Genomic DNA, 17,190 nt, shown 5'->3' with positions numbered 1-17,190 from the left:
GCCTCAGCCTCCCAAAGTGCTGGGACTACAGGCATGAGCCACAAAGCCTGGCCAGGACTGTTTTAATAGCTGACAGTGACTGGGAGAGACAGGCATCTAATATTGTCCAATTTCTGATAGACTGTGTTTGAAGGAGATAAATTAGGAAGCTTCCAGATTAAAGCCTACTTCTTTGGGCCCATTTAGTGAATAATTCTCTGTCATGTGTAAAAACATTTAGCACAATATTTGGCATATAATAAGTGCTCAATATAGTAGTAACAGTTATTGTAGTATTTGCACCTGGTGCCTGGCACACAGTATTATTATTAAATAGTGTTATTTAGTAATAATAATATTGTTATTATCCAGGTACACATCTCTCCCCCAGCTAGACTGGTACTCCGTTTGCTGAATTAATTTTGGCAGGTAGGGGAAGAACAGGCAGTTTGAACATGGATTCTTTGCACTCACCAATGAAGAGACATGATGTACACAGAAAACAGTGGGAACTAGAAGAATTTGTCCAATAGCAGAGCGCTACGTTTGTTGGCTCTGACAGCTGTATCTGGCTCAGATACCTGGAATTCTGCATTCTCTTCAGAATAACTTCTAACAAGAAGTAGGGGCAATAAGATACACACAAAAGAGAGAGAATGGAAGAAAAAGGACATTTCTCCTGGTCCACACTGTGCCAGAGACCGTGCTGAGCCCTTTTCATTTGTTGTCTCATACAATGAGATGCAATAACAAACACGTGCGAATTGTGGCTGGCATTACCCCAGTAAAACATGGATACATTTTTAAAACGTGCAATGCTTGTACAGAAAACGATGAGCCTATTTTTTCCATTATAATTTTTGTGTAAACATGAAATGACAAGAGTTTAAAGATGGAGCCTCCCTGAGCACAAGCTTAAGAGTTCCAAATATAATCAAAATCCTCTTATTTATTTTCTTGCCTAAGTGGCTTCTCCCAGGAGGACAGCAGTTGCATTTCCTTCATTGTGTGCCGCAGTGGTTGCAAATGAATGTGCTTTACCATCAAAACAACTTTATGCACCTCTGCAAGGATAGTTATCTCATTCAATAATAGGTACAGCCTAGAGACAGTGCAGTTTTAAACCCAAATCTTAGAAATTCCGAGGAATCAGTCACTCACTTGAAGAATAGGAAAGGGTAAGACTGCAATAAAACAACACCTTGTTCCAAATAATATCTCCTTTATGCTTCTAAACTTCACCTGATCCATAGGCTAGTGTGAGTGGATGCATGTGATAAATGGAGACAGAAGGTGAAGAATGGGAAAGTTATGAAGAATTAACAAGTTCTTCAACCTAGAGTTGGGTTAAGGTTGTGAATATAAGCTGGAGAATGCCTTTACTTTCAAATTGCAATGGGAAGATAAAAGCCTAAGAAAAAGTCATAGAAATTTAGATTTATAGATAATTTTGGTATCAACATATATTTGAAGTGCATTACATCAATGATGTCTTAGAAGATTAAAGTCATTGCTATACACAAACCTATGGAACTAAGTCACACCAAAACAAAAATCTGTTAAATACGTTTATTTTTTCCTACCTGATGTTTGTTAGCCAGGGCATATTTTTCTGCTTAGCAATTGCTTATATGAAAACTACTGGTTCTAGAACAAACATTTCTCGTTTTTAGTTCGTGTCTGTGTGTAGAGAGAGAGAAAGAAAAAGCACAGTTTATTGGGAAGCAGAATATTGCACAGTGACCGACAGACAAAAACAGCCCAGTGGATGTCTTACACATCATACTCCAAAAGACTCACAGGATGTGTTGTTAATAAAAATAAACTGGAACACGAATTCCTCTGGGCAACTCCCCCAACCTCATCCCTTTGAGGGCTTGGGAAATCTCCCAGCCATTTTCCTGATGGCAACTGTGGTTCACTAGAGACAGAGCCCCTTGGGGGTGTCTTCCTGTTCTTTATAAAGAACATTTTCTTGAGATTTTTTGAAGGTTTCATTGTTACTTTCATTCCATGTTCTCTTAAGGCCATCAGACTAGCTTCTGTGCAAATTGCCTTGATGTCAAGTGTCAAGTTGTTCCAGGGTTACATCATTGGCCAGTCTCATGCTGCTTGTGTGCATCTGAAAGATGCGCTTCTTAGTCTTTTCATCAGGCAGGGGGAACTCGAGCTTCCTGTCAATGTAGCCTGGTCTGGTAAGTGCTAGATCCAAAGTTTCTATTCGGCTTGTGGATATAAATTTCACATCTCCCCGTGAATCAAATCCATCCAATGGTTCAACATTTCCAACATTATTTGCTGAATTTCTCTCTCACTACCAGAATTTGAGTCATATCTTTTGTCCCAATAGCATAGATTTCATTAATAAACATGATGGAAGGTGCATGGTTTTCAGCAACTACAAACAATTCCCATGTGAGTTTGGGCCCATTACATAGGTATTTCTTTTTTTTTTTTTTTTAATTATACTTTAAGTTCTAGGGTACATGTGGATAACGTGCAGGTTTGTTACATATGTATACTTGTGCCATGTTGCTGGGCTGCACCCATCAACTCGACAGCACCCATCAACTCGTCATTTACATCAGGTATAACTCCCAATGCAATCCCTCCCCCCTCCCCATGATAGGCCCCGGTGTATGATGTTCCCCTTCCCGAGTCCAAGTGATCTCATTGTTCAGTTCCCATACATAGGTATTTCTTAATAAATTCAGAGCTGATCACTTGCAAGAGAGTGACTAAGGTGTGGTTTGCTACTGCTTTGGTTAACAAGGTTTTACCTGCGCCAGGTGGACCATAGTGAATGACCCCCTTTGGGGGCTTTATACCCATGTCTTCATAATATTCAGAATGGATTCCTTAATTTCCTGAATTTGGCTGTCCAACCCCCCAATATCAGCATAGGTCTCCTGGGGGGTCTTTTCCACCTTCATCATTGTGACTAGGGGATCCGTGTCATCCATCAGCAACCCATATCATGGCATGCACCTTGTGGTTGAGCAGGAACCGAGCAGCCACGTTCCAGCAGATCCCTGTCTACAAATCAAAGAATGCTGACATAGTGCTCTGAGCCCACAGATGTAGACATGATGGCATGATTGTCTTCAATACTCTCTTCCAAGGTTCCTACTGACATCAGGCTCCCCCTCAGATCATCTACTTTTGATCTTTCCTCCTCTTGCTTTCCTTCTAATAGTTTCATTTGTTCCTGATTTCTAATGAATTCTTCCTTCATGAGAAGACAGTCTTTAATTCCAACTTTCAATCATTTTAACCCGCACTGAGTGTGAGGTGTCATCAGTGGCAGTTTGCTGGCAGCATCTGGTCCCTTGGTTTTCTTCTTCTTCCTCACTCTAGCTGGTATAGGAGGTTCATATTTCTTTTTCTTGTCCTTGTCATCCTTCTTGCCAGCTCCAAGACCATGACCACCACTCTGACTTTGACCCATCTTGCCCTGGCCACTCAAGCTGCCTAGTTTTTAAAATTTTTTGTACAGATGAGGTCTTGCTATGTTGCCTGGGCTAGTTTTGAACTCCTGGGCTCAAGCGATCCTTTTGCCAAAGTGCTGGGATTACAGATGTGAGCCATCGCACCCGTCATAGAACAAACATTTCTTGACATGCTTCCAGAGACTTGGCTTTTAAAAGCCTACTGAAGATAGAAGGTGAATTCAGCCATAAGTACATCTACATGATTTGGTTCAGTAAAATTCCATGTGCTCTGTGAAGCTATTATTTTATCTTTCACTACCTGTGTTGAACAATTCTAAAACATAACTATTTTGTTGACTTGGTTTCAGGTTTATATGGAAAAGTGGGCATAATAACTCCTCTGTAGCTCACAACTCATGGGATGTATGGCTAGAAGTCTTAGGTTAGTGTCCCGAATTGTTCTAAGTGGCTCTGTGAGAATCTGTGGCAGGCACAGCTAGCAGCCTACTAGTTATTACTCCCTTTTCACCTTCCATTTCAGAAACATTTTATCTAGAGCAGCAATGTGTCCTACTCAAAATACTCACATCCCCATACTTCCTTGCAGCTGGGGCTGATACTTCATTTTCTAATTATCTTATTACTACTGAGTAATCCCTTTAATTGCAAGCATTGTTCTAATCTTGATTTTATTCACAGAATATTACATTAAAAAGGAAATAGTGATTTCACCAAGACCCCAGTGAGATGACCCAGGCTAAACCTTTGCCCATAACTTATTGTCCACTTATCTGAAAAGGAGTCATTCTAGAACTAAGCTTCATTTGAAGTGTGGCATCAGGGAGCTTTGACTCTAGAGCAAGATCCTTAGCAGAAGAATGAATCAGGGTTTAAATCAGGAAATCTTTAATTCAGAAAAAAAGTGTTTAACATTTAATAAGATTTCAAGTAATGTTCACTGTTGGCTCTTTAAAAATAAACACCCTGGCCAGGCCCAGTGGCTCACGCCTGTAATCCCAGCACTTTGGGAGGCCGAGGTGGGCAGATCACGAGGTCAGGAGTTCAAGACCAGCCTGGCCAACATGGTGAAACCCCGTCTCTACTAAAAACACAAAAATTAGCTGGGCGTTGTGGCACACGTCTCTAATCCCAGCTATGTGGGAGGCTGAGCCAGGAGAATTGCTTGAACCCGGGAGGCAGAGGTTGCAGTGAGCTGAGATCACGCCATTGCAGTCCGGCCTGGGCAACAGGGCAAGACTATGTCTCTAAATAAATAAATAAGACCCCAAGATTGAAGAATCATAGATACTTTAAAAATTTTCTTTATATTTTCCGTATGTTTCAAATTTTCTACAGTGAAGATCTACTACTTCATAACCAGAAAATAAAGATATTTTGCAGTATAATAAAAGAGTTTAGAAGAAAAAAGAAAGGCCTAATAAATATAATTTCCTTAGAGAACACTAGACGTTACATAGGATAATATTAAGAAAAACATCAACCTTAATATTTCCATCAGGTGTGTTTTTGAATGTCAGTTGCAGTTTGTTTCTGCCATGTGTGTGTTCCAAGTAGCTGAAGTTTTTAATGTCCAAGAATTCAATAATGTACTCTGTAAAATTCCCACTGATCTAATAATTTTTCTCCTTATGGACAGGCATGAAAAGCCCATTATCTTCAATGCAGAATTCTGCTCACAGAAATGGCCTAAATCTTTTGGAAACAATAAGAATTGAGCAATCCGAATAACGCCAGCCTAACACTAGTATGACATTTGGTTAGGGAAGATGTCCCAAGAGAAATGTAAACTATTTGAAAACATTCTGTTACCAAAACTTGGACATAAAAAGAATGACAAATGGACTGGATGCAACAACTTAATTCTAAGCACGCATGGGTTTGGCTGCTGAGAATGCATTTTAACACGTACTATTTTTCATGTTCTCTTATATGGATATCATCCCTACCATATGAAGAAAGATCAATTGACATTTACTACTTGCCGAAGAACAGGTTAGAAGCAATCAGCAACCTCACTCCTGGCCTGGAATCAAGCCGAGTGAGTCACAGAGTGCTGGACCTTGGTGAGAGTCCCATCCAACTTCCCTCCCCAAGTACATCCCTGGGGACCAATTACAACCATCTGCTTAAGAGTTATTACTCTGTCCCCCAAATTAAAAGCTACAAATTGTCAAACAGAAGGAATACAAGAACAACAGAGTAAAATGACCACATCTTAAACCATTTGTAGAATGAATAATCCCCAGACAGCTTCGGATGCGTGTGGCTGAGACCTTAGAAGGTGCAAGTCAAGTGTGAGGGAGTGACAGGCAGAGGCTTTGTTTCCATTCAAATGGGACGATAGATGGGTCCAGGAACCCCAGACAGTGTGTGGATGCTATTGCTACATCGTCCCTGCCTACAGTCCAGCTCCATTTGGGAGAATGTGTACAAAGGCTTTTTGGTCCGAGTGGTTTCTTTATGGGCAGATTTACTCTTGCAAGACATGTTTTAAGGCAAAGGAAGTGTAATACGAAACCTGCAGCATGTTAAGAGTTAGCTATTCTCTTGGAAAAAGTGGAATGATTCAGTGAACACTTTGAAGCATGCAATGTGTGATCAATATGTGAGGAGAGAGGATCAAGATGAGGAAATCCTAACTAGGAAAAGACAAGAGAAGAGGATTTCAGTGTTAACACCATTTAAAAGCCAAGCATTCCTCTGATAATGAACTCTTGCTACAAACCACAAGGCACAACTGCCTTTTGCTTTATTAAAAAATAAAAAGATGGGGATGTCTAGACAAGAAAAATATTAGAGACCTTGTCTTAAATGTTCTTGTACTGGAAGATATAAAACCATACACCCTCCTTTCTCACTTTCCTGCTTCTTTACAACCAAAGCCCAAGAAGGAAAAAATCGTGGAAGAAATTGTCTGGGTCCCAGGGCCATTCCCACATACAGGGAAAGCAGGCGCCTCAATGTGACTGAAAGATTTCTTCTCATCTTCTTTTTAAGATAGTGAGTGTGTGGAGGGTTGGGTCTGTGTTGGATTTTTAAACCCCTCCCTCATAGCACTATATCAGCCACAGAGCAATCTCTCAATAAATGCTAGGTGAAAGGAAAGAATGGAATGGAATTATTATGACTTGGACTTTTTGTTGTTCTTATTCTTTAAGTCATATTTTCTGTGAGTTGCTGTTTAGATTGGAGTTTTAACAAGAATCATACACATGGCTGAGGACAGAATAAAGAAATATGAAGAATGAGGACTGGAGAGCGTGGGATAAAGAGTGTGATGTGGCTGCAGTTGCCCTCATCCCTTAAATGAGGAAGGTGGGCGAGAATGACCTCTAAGTTCCTTCTAGCTTCAAAGATTGTGAATTTTCCTGCATCCTCCCATCTCATTAATACTTTAGCTTTAAGCACCTCCCAATTCAAATCTCCTCTGCAATATTGCCTTTTCTATCCATTCCATCACTGTTAATCTAACATATTGGCATGTCCAACAAAATGGGGACTTCAAATGTTTTATTAAAGTATGAGACATCTCTATAACAGAATGCTGTCAACGGTGTGGCTGTTAGCATTTACAATGCCACTGGACGGCATTGTTCATAATTTTTAAAAAGTTTAAAACAATGATATGATAGTAAATTAACCCTAGAATATCTGGAAGGAAGGAGAGTCACCAATATGGTGATTATCCATGAATGGTGGGATTACGGGTGGTTTTTGTATTTCTTTTCGAGTGAATGCATTTTCTAGTGTTTTTTACAATGAATGTAAGTTTCTTATGTTACAAAAATAGGAAAGAAATCAAAGACTTCATCTCAAATGATTCTAAAAATGATGGCCTGAGCTATTCTTTACTTTTTCTTTTTCTTTCTTTTTTTTTTGGACACGGTCTTGCTCAATTGCCCAGGCTGGAGTGCAGTGGCATGATCATAGCTCACTGCAGCCTCCAACTCCTGGGCTCAAGGGATCTTCCTGCCTCAACCTCTCAAACAGCTGAGATTACAGGTGCCTGCCACTATGCCTGGCTAATATTTTTTTCAGAAGGTTTTGCTATGTTTCCCAGGCTGGTCTTGAACTCATGGCCTCAAGTGATCCTCCCATCTTGGCCCCCCAAAGTGCTAGGATTACAGGTGTGAGCCACCGTACCTGGCCTCATTTTTTACTTGCTATGGAAGAAGATTCTATGCCTTCCATTTATTCATTGAAGGCCGCTGGGGTTTCTTGTTGTTTTCACAGCAGGACTAAAGCTCTCCACTTCCAGAATTCACCTCCAGTTTGCTTTGGCACCACTTTCGCTCAGGCTCTTCACAAGCATTGCCTCTTCCCCAACTGTTCTGTGCCAGATCCACTGAGATCCACCTAGTTCTGTCTCCTCTCATGGAGCTGGAAGGCTGATAGCTAAACTCTCAGACTCCTAGACTATGGTTCTGGATGTGATTTAGATTCTGCAGTGAGATGCCCTTGCATAAAGATTAGAAAGAGAGAAGCAGAGGCCATCTTCCTGCAGCAGTGCTGCCTGACGAGCAAGCACTGTTGGCAGCAGCTGGTCTCTAACAGTTTCTTGGGTGTAGGATGACTGTGGCAGCAGCCAGAGCAGAGGCAGTTCAGTTTCCGGCAGTTTCCTGACCTCTTCATCATAGTTGCTGTGATGTGACCTTGAAGCCAATCATCTAGCCTAGCGACACCATGACTCATTCCTCCAGCCCCTCCAGTGACTTGTAGGAAACTCATTCCCTGTGTTTCATTCCTTTCTTTTTGATGTGCCTGAAGTTGTCCCACCTCATCCCCCAGGACAGAGCCCTGCTTCAGATCCCATCTGCTTCATGAAGCTCACTGAAGATTTTGGGAGTCTAACAATGGCCTCACCTTGTGGATCTTGATTCCACAAAAATAGAGCAGTGACAATAAGCTGGGAGGGCCCCTGTGCAGAGCTGGAGGAAAACGAAAGGAGGCCTGAGAGGATCCTGGGGCTTTTGTTTTCTCTTTGAGGTTTCATGTTAAATGTTCCTTGAACAAAGTGTTCCACAGCTACAGGAGCTTTGAAACCCTCTTCTTTTTTTTGACATACAGTCTCACTCTGTCGCCCAGGCTGGAGTGCAATGACATGATCTCGGCTCACCGCAACCTCAGCCTCCTGGGTTCAAGTGATTCTCCTGCCTCAGCCTCCCGAGTAGCTGGGATTACAGGCATGTGCCACCACACCTGGCTAATTTTTGTATTTTTAGTAGAGACGGAGTTTCACGACATTGGCCAGGCTGGTCTTGAACTCCTGACCTCGGGTGATCCACCCACCTCGGCCTCCCAAAGTGCTGGGATTACAGGTGTGAGCCACTCCACCCGGCTAGACTACTCTTAAGAATCTTTGAGCACAGAATATCTGTGATGTTGCAACCCAAAGGAATAGAGACAAGAATAGGGTTCATTCTATGCTTTCCTTGAGATGAGGGACTTGCATGTTTCATTGCAACTCCTTTCAGGGATATAAACCCTCACAACCTCCTGATTCAGTTAAGCCAGGCCCCATCTTCAGTGACACTGTCAACAGTTGGTCACCATCCTCTCTTTAGCAGCCTCTCCAGTCTAGCAGTCCCTCTTCTCTTCATTTTCAAATTTGTGACCATTCAAAGTGAAATTTGAAACTTTCTGCAATAGGATTGGATTTATATTATTTTGTACAGAAGGCTAGAACTGCAAGAAAATTGATTTCTAACCAGACCCTGCTGTGCCCTGTCCCATCACAGTAAGGCACAGTAAATGAGAGGTTGAGATAGAAATGCCATTTTTTAACCATCAAGTTGAGTACTTCATCTGACATACCTGCAAAACTAACAGCTGCAGATTTAACACATTTTTCCATAAATACATTTCTCTGTAAATCTAGACTCACAAATACAAAAAAAAAAAATTAAAGTGCAGCTCCTATAGATGTAGGAATCATCTCTCAGTCCTGAAAGATGAAATTTTTAAAAGAACAATGATGATGATGATAATGATTCATGTTAACACACTTTTCATCAAAAGCATTCCAGTAACATTTTAAACTTCATGTAGGGGTTGCATCACGCATTTCTGGTCATCACTGTCTTTGGGGTGAAGCATAGCAACTGTTCCATGACATGGCTAATGCCTGGTGATTGTAATGTTGGAAGCATTGGAGAATCTGGTCTCCAAAGAAATGCTAAGAAACAAAAAAGTAACTCTGGGCAGTATTACACAGAATACCTGTGTAAAATACCGGCAGTATTTTTTTTTAATATTATGGACTTTTTAAAAGCATGTCAATCACATGTATTAGAGGGACTTCCTTTACCCGCCCCCTTGACATACACTCACCGAAGTTTGTGTTTGGTACCAACCCATGGGGAAGACTGTTTCCTTCCAAAGGGACATCTCATGTGAGTTTGCATTTAGGCTTGAGATTTGGGTGGCAGACACACGCAAAATAACTAAGTCAATGGGTGCTCAGAGAATTGGGAGAATATAGAAGAATGTAGCATTATTATTATTTTAATTGAGTATAATTGCCTTATTAATCAGTATTTGCATAATACTTGGTAAAGCACTTAGCTAATACATGGTTATATTCGCAATTTAATTCACCCAGAATATTTCTATTCAGCATTTATATAGCACCTATTAGTTATGATGCTAATATAGTAGATTCATGTTTCTGTTAAGGCTTAAATGAAATAAGTTGAAAGCCAAGTCCATTATATTACCTTCTTTATATAGAACCTTTCATCATGAAGGATTCCAAATTGCTTTACAAAGTACAGTGAAACCCTTTTACAATGAATTCCTAAGGGGACAGCTAGAGCAGTGTTAGCTGTGGCATTTCATTGTATGAGCACTGTATTCAGCATTATGAGATTGATGGGGAAGGAGCAGATTTTAAAATTGGTATAGCCCTTGGGAACTCAGATTGTGTTATTTGCCAAGATGTCTGCAGTCCAGAGCAAAGGAAAAGTTAAGCTGTTATTGACCTATGAATGAAAAGTTTAGGCTTACAATATAAAGAATGAACAAGGAAAGCATTTAATACAAAAACCCCCACCTTAATACAGTGTTAGAAATACATCATATACAGAGAATCTGCTAACAAATATCATGTGATAATTAACAGATTTTTTTCAAGAACTCATTCAATTTTCCTTTTTTTAAAATATTTTGCTCAGATGTAACATTCAGAAAAATGCATAAATTGCAATGCGGCATATCAATAGATTTTCACAAGTGAACTCACCTGTGTAACCTGTGTACAGTTGAAGAAATACAATGTTACCAGGATACCCAGGGATCCCCATATGCCCCCTTCCTAGTTATTACCCAATTATAGGGACCACTCACTAGACTTTCAATATAGTAGATTGGTTTTACCCGGTTTTGAGCTTTATGCAAAAGTATGTACTCTTTTTTGAAAGCTTCTTTTTCTCAATATTATGTCTGTGAGTTTATACACATAAGTGTATGTAGCAATAGTTAATTGACTTTGATTACTCTAGAGTAATTCATTGTATGAAGGTCCTGTAATTTATTCAACAAAAGACATATATATATAAAATATATTAAGAACTCAAATCAGTAAGACAAAAGGAGACAAGTCAACAGAAAAGGGGACGAAAGTTTGATTAGTTACTTTGAGAGAAGTGAAAAGATGATCAGTCTCATTAGTTATCAGGGAAATGCAAACTAAAACACCAGATACCATTATACTCCCACCATAATGCTAAAAGGAAAAAGACTGACAATACCAGATATTGGGAGGACGTGGTGATTTTCACAGAGTGCTAGTTGAAATATAACATGGCACAACTACTTTGGAAAACTGACAGCTTTCTACAAACTGAAACATCTACCCTATTCCTGTTCCACTCCTAGGTACTTAAGAGAAATAAAAATACATGTTCGTATAAATATATGTGCAAGAATACAACTTTATACATATAGCCTCTAGCTTCAATCAGGAAATAACCAGAATGACCATCAAAAGTATATTGGATAAGTAATTTTTTCTTCTTTTTAATATGACAAAAAAGCTTTGTTAGCAAGCAGAAAAAAAGGCAGCAACAAGGATTAGTGCAGAAGTTAGTAAAATAGAGAACAGAAAAACAATAGAGAAAAATCAATAAAACTGAAGGTTAGTTCTTTGAAAAGATCAACAAAATTGACAAACTTTTAGCCAGACTAAACAGGAAAAAAAGAGATAAATCTCAAAAATGAAAGAGGGACATTACTGCTGATGTTCCAGAAACAAAAATTATAAGGGAATACTATAAAAAATTGGATGCCAACAAACTAGATAACTGAGATCAAATGGACAAATTCCTGGATCAAATGGACATATTCCTGGAAAGACAGACACAACCAAACTTACCTGAGAAGAAATAGAAAATGTGAATAAACCTAAAATAAGTAGAAATTAAATTAGTAATCAAAAAGCTTCCTACAAAGAACAGCCCAGGATCAGTTGACTTCATTGATGAATTCTACCAAACATTTTAAAAAGAATTGACACCAATTCTTCACACACTTTTCCAAAAAAACAGAAGAGAACGGAAGACTTCCCAACTTGCTCATGAGGCCAGTATTACTCTGAAGGCAAAATCAGACAAAGACATGGCAAGAAAAGAAAAATTACGTATCAGTATCACTTGGAATACAGGCACAAAAGTCTTTGACAAAATATTAGGATAGGTAATATAGAAAAATAATTATACACTACACTCAAGTGGGATTGTCCTAGGGATGCAAAGCTGGTTTAACATTGGATGGTCCAAGATGGCTGAATAGGAATAGCTTCGGTCTGCAGCTCCCAGCATGACTGATACAGAAGACGGTGATTTCTGCATTTCCAACTGAAGTACCTGGTTCATCGCATTGGGACTGGTTGGACAGTGAATGCAGTCCACGGAGGGCAAGCTGAAGCAGGGTGGGGCATCGCCTCACCTGGGAAGCACAAGGGGTTGGGGGATTTCCCTTTCCTAGCCAAGGGAAGCCATGACAGACTGTACCTGGAAAAACGGGACACTCCTGCCCAAATACTGTGCTTTTCCCATAGTCTTAGCAATCAGCAGACCAGGAGATTCTCTCCCATGCCTGGCTCAGTGGGTCCCATGCCCATGGAGCCTTGCTCACTGCTAGCACAGCAATGTGAGATCAACCTCCAAGGCTGCAGCCTGGCAGGGGGAGGGGCATCCACCATTGCTGAGGCTTGAGTAGGTAAACAAAATGGCCCGGAAGCTCGAACTGGGCAGAGCCCACCGCAGCTCAGCAAGGCCTACTGCCTCTATAAACTCACCTCAACAAAAGGCAGCAGAAACTTCTGCAGACTTAAACGTCCCTGTCTGACAGCTCTGAAGAGAGCAGTGGTTCTGAGAATGGCATTAGAGTTCTGAGAATGGACAGACTGCCTCCTTGAGTGGGTCCCTGACCCCCAATATAGCCTAACTGGGAGACACCTCCTAGTAGGGGCCAACTGACACCTCATACAGGCGGGTGTCCCTCTGGGACAAAGCTTCCAGAGAAAGGATCAATCAGCAATCTTTGCTGTTCTGCAGCTTCCACTGGCAAACAGCGTCTGGAGTGGACCTCCAGCAAACTCCAACAGACCTGCAGCTGAGGGACCTGACTGTTAGAAAGAAAACTAACAAACAGAAATGAATAGCAGCAACATCAACAAAAAGGACAACCACACCAAAATCCCATCTGTAGGTCACCAACATCAAAGACCAAAGGTAGATAAAACCACAAAGATGGGGAGAAACTAGAGCAGAAAAGCTGAAAATTCTAAAAACCAGAGCACCTCTTCTCCTCCAAAGGATCACAGCTCCTTGCCAGCAACGAAACAAAGCTGGATAGAGAATGACTTTCACAAGTAGACAAAAGTAGGCTTCAGAAGGTTGTTAATAACAAACTTCTCTAAGCTAAAGGAGCATGTTCTAACCCACCGTGAGGAAGCTGAAAACCTTGAAAAAAGGTTAGACAAATGGCTGATTAGAATAAACAGTGTAGAGAAGACCTCAAATGACTGATGGAGCTGAAAACCATAGCACAAGAACTTTGTGATGCATGCACAAGCTTCAGTAGCCGATCCAATCAAGTGGAAGAAAGGATATCAGTGATTGAAGATCAAATTAATGAAATAAAGTGAGAAGACAAGATTAAAGAAAAAAGAGTAAAAAGAAATGAACAAAGCCTCCAAGAAATATGGGACTACGTGAAAAGACCAAATTGGTTTGATTGGTGTACCTGAAAGTGATGGGGAGAATGGAATCAAGTTGGAAAACACTCTTCAGGATATTATCCAGGAGAACTTCCCGAGCCTAGCAAGGCAGGCCAACATTCAAATTCAGGAAATATAGAGAACACCACGAAGATACTCCTTGAGAAGAGCAACCCCAAGACCCATAATTGTCCGATTCACCAAGGCTGAAATGAAGGGAAAAATGTTAAGGGCATCCAGAGAGAAAGGTGGGTTACCCACAAAGGGAAGCCCATCAGACTAACAGCAGATCCCTTGGAAGAAACTCTACAAGCTGGAAGAGAGTGGGGGCCCATAGTCAACATTCTTAAAGAAAAGGATTTTCAACCCAGAATTTCATATCCAGCCAAACTAAGCTTCATAAGTGAAGGGGAAATAAAATCTTTTACAGACAAGCAAATGCTGAGAGAGTTTGTCACCACCAGGCCTGCCTTACAAGAGCTCCTGAAGGAAGCACTAAACACGGGAAGGAACAACTGGTACCAGCCACTGCAAAAACATGCCAAATTGTAAAGACCATCGATGCTATGAAGAAACTGCATCAATTAACGGGTAAAATAACCAGCTAACATCATAATGACAGGATCAAATTCACACATAACAATATTAACCTTAAATGTAAATGGGTTAAATGCCCCAATTAAAAGACACGGACTGGCAAATTGGATAAAAAGTCAAGACCCAGGGCTTCTTCTCCTGAAGGGGCTGCAAGAGGGAAGACTTAGCCATGTCGTCCTTGATCAAAAGGGTGATCAGCACCACAAAAGCCCCAGGGGCCATTGGACCCTACAGTCAAGCTGTGTTAGTCGACAGGACCATTTACATTTCAGGACAGATAGGCATGGACCCTTCAAGTGGACAGCTTGTGTCAGGAGGGGTAGCAGAAGAAGCTAAACAAGCTCTTAAAAACATGGGTGAAATTCTGAAAGCTGCAGGCTGTGACTTCACTAATGCGGTGAAAACAACTGTTCTTCTGGCTGACATAAATGACTTCAATACTGTCAATGAAATCTACAAATAGTATTTCAAGAGTAATTTTCCTGCTAGAGCTGCTTACCAAGTTGCTGCTTTGCCCAAAGGTAGCCGAATTGAAATTGAAGCAGTAGCTGTCCAAGGACCGCTGACAACAGCATCACTATAAGTGGGCCAGTGCTTTGTAGTCTGGAATTGTTAACATTTTAATTTTTACAATTGATGTAACATCTTAATTAACCTTTTAATTTTCACAATTGATGACAGTGTGAGCTTGATGAAAATATCTGAAGTTATTATGGAAATACCATATAATAGGGAGAATTGAACATGAATTGAAGATTAGAGAAGGAATCCAGTTACTGTTTTAAATTACATCTGTATTACTGAATATAGGAAAGAGATACCCATTACATAGTTACTCAATAAATAAAAGAGAAATAACAAGTAGGAAAGAAGAGTAATTATTCCTGAGAAATAATCAAGAACGTATCTAATTCAAACTAATGATGTGAACGATTTAGTTTTCATGTTAGGTATGTGATTCTGCTCTTACTTGAGTAAAATTTAAGTGTTTAAATTTGAGGTCAAGGAGAAGAAAGTGGACCAAAATTTAACACAGATAATATTTTTCTAATGGAAATACAATAGACATGCAGATTTCAAAAAAAAAAAAAGTCAAAACCCATCAGTGTGCTGCATTCAGGAGACCCATCTCATGTGCAGAGACCCACATAGGCTCAAAATAAAGGGATGGAGGAACATCTACCAAGCAAATTGAAAGCAAAAAAAAAAGCAGGGGTTGAATCCTAGTCTCTGATAAAACAGACTTTATATCAACAAAGATCAAAAGAGACAAAGAAGGCACAATGGTAAAGGGATCAATTCAACAAGAAGAGCTAACTATCCTAAATATACATGCACCCAATACAGGAGCACCCAGATTCATAAAGCAAAGTTAGTTTAACATCCAAAAATCAACTGGGGTTGATTCTATTGATACTACATCAATAGAATAAGGACAAAAACCACATCATCAGCTCAACAAATACAGAAAAAGTATTTGACAAAATCTAATACCCTTTAATGATGAAAACACTCAACAAACTAGGTTAGAAGGGAACTTCTTCAACCTGATAAAAGATAACTACGAAAAACCCATAGTGAGTGTCATACTTAACGGCGGAAGACAATGTTTTCTCCCAAAGATTAGGAACAAAACAAGGATGTCCATTCTTGCCTCTTCTATTCACCATTGTACTGAAGGGTCTAGCCAAGGTAATTTGGCAAGAAAATGAAATAAAGTATATGCAGATTGGAGATGAAGAAGTAAAACTATCTCTATTTGCAGGTGACATGATCTCATATATAGAAAATCCCAGGAAATCCATTTAAAAACTACTGGAAATAATAAATGAGTTCAGTAAAATCAATTGTATTTCTGTGCAGTAGCATTGAGCAAGCAAAAATTATATTAAGAAAACTGCACTCCAGCCTGGGTGACAGAGTGAGACTCCATCCCCCAAAACTAAAAATAAATAAAAACAAAAAGGAAAACAATTCCATTTATAATAGTACCTAAAAGAACAAAATGGCCAGGCGCGGTGGCTCATGCCTGTAATCCCAGCACTTTGGGAGGCCAAGGTAGGCAGATCACGAGGTCAGGAGTTCAGGACCAGCCTGGCCAACATGGTGAAACCCCATCTATACTAAAAATACAAAAATTAGCCGGGTGTGGTGGCATGTGCCTAAAGTCCCAGCTACTCAGAAGGCTGAGGCAGGAGAATCGGTTGAACCCGGAAGGAAGAGGTTGCAGTGAGCCGAGATCACGCCATTGCACTCCAGCCTGGTGACAGAGCAAGACTCTGTCTCAAAAAATAAAAATAAAAATAAAAATAAAACAGCAGTAAATTTAATAAAAGAAGCACAAAACTCATACTCTGAAAACTACAAAATAATGCTGAAAGGAATTAAGGAAGACCTAAATAAACAGAAAGCATCACATGTTCATGGATTAGAAGATGTGCTACTATCGAAAGGCAATATTCCCCAAATTGATCTGCAGATTCAACATCATCCTTTTCAAAATCCCTGCTGACATCTTTGTAGAAATTGATAAGCTGATCCTGAAATTCATAAAAAATGTAAGGGACACAGAATAGACAAAACAATCTCTATTTTATCTTCTAAAATTTATAAATGACATAAAATTGTACATATTAATGGGGTACAGTGTTACGTTTCAATGCATGTGGACATTGCATAATGATAAAATCAGGATAATTAGCATATATCCATCATTTTAAACATTTATTATTTCTTTGTGGTGATAGCACTCAAAGCCCTCTCTTCTAGCTATCTTGAAATATACAATATATTGTTATTAGCTACAATCACTCTACTGTGTAATAGAACACCAGAACTTAATTCTTTCTGTCTAACTGTAACTGGCTAGATGTTAGCTAACATCTGCCCATCCCTCCTCTCCCCTTCCTCACTCTCTGGTAACTGCTGTTTTACTCTCTATTT

General features: G+C 39.9%; 2 pseudogenes across 1 annotated transcript; one reads left to right on the top strand and one right to left on the bottom strand.

The window, feature by feature from the left end:
* Positions 1 to 1,868: 1,868 nt before the first annotated feature.
* Positions 1,869 to 4,104, bottom strand: LOC101021938 (annotated as a pseudogene).
* A 10,280-nt stretch (positions 4,105 to 14,384) lies between these two features.
* On the top strand, positions 14,385 to 15,338 carry LOC101013770 (annotated as a pseudogene). The gene has a single exon (XR_001900843.2). The product of XR_001900843.2 is annotated as a 2-iminobutanoate/2-iminopropanoate deaminase pseudogene (transcript).
* Positions 15,339 to 17,190: the final 1,852 nt, after the last annotated feature.

This window comes from Papio anubis, chromosome 4 (assembly GCF_008728515.1).
Source record: "Papio anubis isolate 15944 chromosome 4, Panubis1.0, whole genome shotgun sequence".
NCBI lineage: Eukaryota > Metazoa > Chordata > Mammalia > Primates > Cercopithecidae > Papio > Papio anubis.
The sequence above is the reverse complement of the archived record's forward strand: the minus strand, read 5'-3'. Positions and strand labels throughout refer to the sequence as shown.